Source organism: Nanorana parkeri, unplaced genomic scaffold (genome assembly GCF_000935625.1).
Source record: "Nanorana parkeri isolate BGI_ZX_2015 unplaced genomic scaffold, ASM93562v1 scaffold2923, whole genome shotgun sequence".
NCBI lineage: Eukaryota > Metazoa > Chordata > Amphibia > Anura > Dicroglossidae > Nanorana > Nanorana parkeri.
In genome coordinates this window covers 48,839-52,104 of record NW_017309191.1, presented here as the reverse complement: position 1 = coordinate 52,104, position 3,266 = coordinate 48,839, and the positions used below count along the sequence as shown (strand labels likewise).

The 3,266-nt window shown below is 50.3% G+C and overlaps 1 long non-coding RNA gene across 1 annotated transcript in view; it reads right to left on the bottom strand.

Moving 5' to 3' along the window:
• Positions 1 to 615: 615 nt before the first annotated feature.
• The window catches only part of LOC108802529, a 3,830-nt gene continuing 1,179 nt past the window's right edge, over positions 616 to 3,266 (bottom strand). Inside the window, exon 2 of the long non-coding RNA XR_001942228.1 lies at positions 616 to 659. This is a non-coding gene — a long non-coding RNA (uncharacterized LOC108802529). The remainder of the gene's footprint in view (positions 660 to 3,266) is intronic.

The following is a 3,266-nucleotide window of genomic DNA, read 5'->3' as shown; positions in this document are numbered from 1 at the left end:
TCTTTGTATCGTCAGCAACGATTGATTGGTAATATCTCATCTATAATACTAAATCCTGGCATAGGTCGGTCATTACGATGCCCTGGCAATAAAGAGTCTATAAGAGCAAATCCTCCCTTATCTGGTCTTTTACGAATTACAGATCGGTTAGGGTCATGAGGACCGCTTGGTAATATGTCATCTATGAGACCTATTCCGGCCTTATCTGGTGTTTTACGAATTAGAGATCGGTAATGGAGATATTTGGGTGTCTTTGACAGAAATTCAGACAATTTAAGATCCGGATTTTGGCTTTGTTCACAATTCTTAACAATCCCATTGAAGGGTGTTCTTGGCGTGACGTCCTCCATCTTGCCGCGTCCTGGTACTGCTGTTGTTTCATCCTTAGAGTGATTCCCTCCCCTTGTGACTCCGCTGATGACGGACTGGCCTTCTCTGTGGTAACAGTAGAGGGGTGACCACACCATTCTCTTTATAAACATTGAGATGTTATTTCCATTATCTCCTCGTCCCCCCGGGCCTGTCATGGCTGAAGAGTCATCCGGACGCTCGTTGCAACTTTGGCAGGGATTGTTCACCGGATCCTGGTCATGTGACCGTCGGCCATCTTGTCCCGGTGTCTTCTCGCTGCTCTCTCCTTGATTTCTCATGATCCCAACCTGATTATGACACAATGACATTAGCAGTAGAAGCACAATACACTGCAATCAGGATAGAGAGGGGGTTCTGGTGAATTCTATATCTCAGGGGTCAAGTCTGGCCACTGGGAAGGGGGGTGACATTGCCAAATTCACTGGGACAAGTCAACCAGTAACAGACCACGTGTTGTCTATTACTCCCCCTCCATTTTTAAAAGGGAACCTCTAAATCAGGGGTGTCAAACTCAATTTAATCGTGGGCCGCATCAACATTATGGTTGCCCTCAAAGGGCCGGTTGTATCTGTAAGACTATATAAATGTATCTAATCTTTATCATCATTGCCTCTGCATTCGATTATCACTGGTCTTAAAGCTACAGGAGAGGTGCGAGGGCCACATGAAATGGCCTGGTGGGCCGGATTTGGCCCCTGGGCCTTGAGTTTGACACATGTGCTCTAAATGGAAGCCACTGACAAAAGCCTTTGGTGGCTAACACAAGCCCTTAGATTTGTGGCCAGCGCAGATATTTATCACCTGTCCTTGCAGCACCGGGGTCCACACAAGGATTGTGTTTGTATGTTCTCCTATGTCTACGAGAATTTCCTGGTAATTTAACTGGATTCCCCCGAGGTTGGACCCATTGTGTGTGTTTTAGAGCCCCTGTACAAGGTAGAACTAGAGCGTCCCGCTACGTTGATAGCGCAACCTGTAAGAATCTACAGAATCTAGATACACCGTGTGTGCTGTATTCTGTTATGCAAAATGTCTTAAATCGGAAGGGGTGGGACTAATTTAACTTAGGGATTGGGGGGCGGGGGGGGGCTGCTCCGGTTTAGTCTTGCCAAGGGCAGCACAAAACCAAAATACACCACTGGATAAGATACCTCGTTTGTCATTGCATGCAAGACACAGTGGTTTAACTCAACCACTCTTAGGGAGCATAATTGTGTCCCATTTTTGGTAGTAGTGGAGGAATTGTACCACTATGTTTGTGTCGGCTGAAGGAACAGTAGATGGAGTATGTCTGTGAAAACAGGGGTTGGTACCTTGCAGCATACGTTTGGACTCCACAGTAAAGGGTCACAAAGCTGATACTACATAAGACCCAGAAACAATTGCTAAATGAACGTGTGCGGCAGACCCGTTTCACAGTTGATGCCTTAAAACATACTATCAATCAGCTAGAAGAGAGCCTGATTCTATAGCTACCTGCTGATATTTGGAGGACAGTAACAGACTTCACGGCACACGCGCAGCTAGCTCAGCACACTGAGGGCAAGGAGAGGCAACAGAAGAAGTTCTCCATTTTGTTATCCCGAACTGGAAATAGCCATACTAGAGAAGAATTATCTTGGAGGCAGAAGGAGGAAAGGGGGACATTGCAGAAAAAAAGAGAAATGGGTGAAGAACCTTTCAGACAGGGTTGTCACCCAGCCCGAGATGGATGTCCTTGCTAAAGGGTTGAATTTGGCAATCACACCCAGGACCATCCCTGTAGTGGATATTATCTCAGCCACTGAGGCCTCGATCCACAGTAACAAAGTGCCACAGGGTGAGGCTAAACCACTGCGCCTAAAAGTGTCTGCAGCCCTGGCCAGTGCCAAACCACCTCCGTCAAACCTGACTACACAAGAAAGGAGGGCGGTCGCTTCCCTGAAGAAAGACAAGAGTATCACCATCCTGCCTGCTGATAAAGGAAGATGCACATTTGTACTTTAATACATCTGACTACGATGATAAGGTGTGCCGCCCCTCAAAACATTTAGGCAGCCGGGCTGCACAGAAACCGGCAGCCTGGCTGCCTGATGTCGACAGGGAGGAAGCGGCGGCGGGGGAGAAGGAGGAGACGGGGGACGGAGAGGCAGGGGGTAGAGACAGAGGAGATGGGGGCGGAGACGGAAGAGGAGGAGTGAAGACGGAGGAGGCGGAGGGGGGAATACTACAGTGGAGGGCAGAGACGGCGATGGAGGAGGCAGGAGGCGTCGCAGAGGCTCCAGTCGGGCGGCAAGGCAGCGATGGAGGATGGGTTTCCTTTGCCAGGTAGGAGGATGACTGTGCTGGCAGGGCCCAGCATAGATTATGCACAGTCCACCAAAGAGTCTCAGGTGGGCTGTGCAATTCCCTTTGGTGGGCTCTACAGGATCTACAGCCCCCCTGAGATCCAGCAGACTGCAGGGTCTCAGGGGGTCTCTGCAGGATCTATGGGGGGCTTTACTGGGTTTTAGGGGGGCTTTGCAGTATCTGTGGTGGGCTTTGCAGGATCTGTGGTGGGCTTTGCAGGATCCGTAGGGGGCTTTGCAGCCTACAAAGCCCACCACAGATCCTGCACAGCCCCCCTGAGATCCGGCAGACCGCAGGGTCTCAGTGCAGAAACTGTGGGGGGCTCTGCAGGGTCTCAGGGGGCTGTCCAGGATCTGTGGTGTGCTCTGCACACCATTGACCTCGCAGAGCTCACCACAGATCCTGCAGAGCACCCCTGATACCACAGCCTAATAGCGGAACATGTCAAAAGCTGGATACAGAGTGTGCACTGTATCCAGCGACTGTCAGGTTACGCAAAAAGTATTTAAACAGGAAGGTGTGGGGTAAATTTAGGGGGGGGGGGGGGCCCCGGGTGTTCCCTTTCT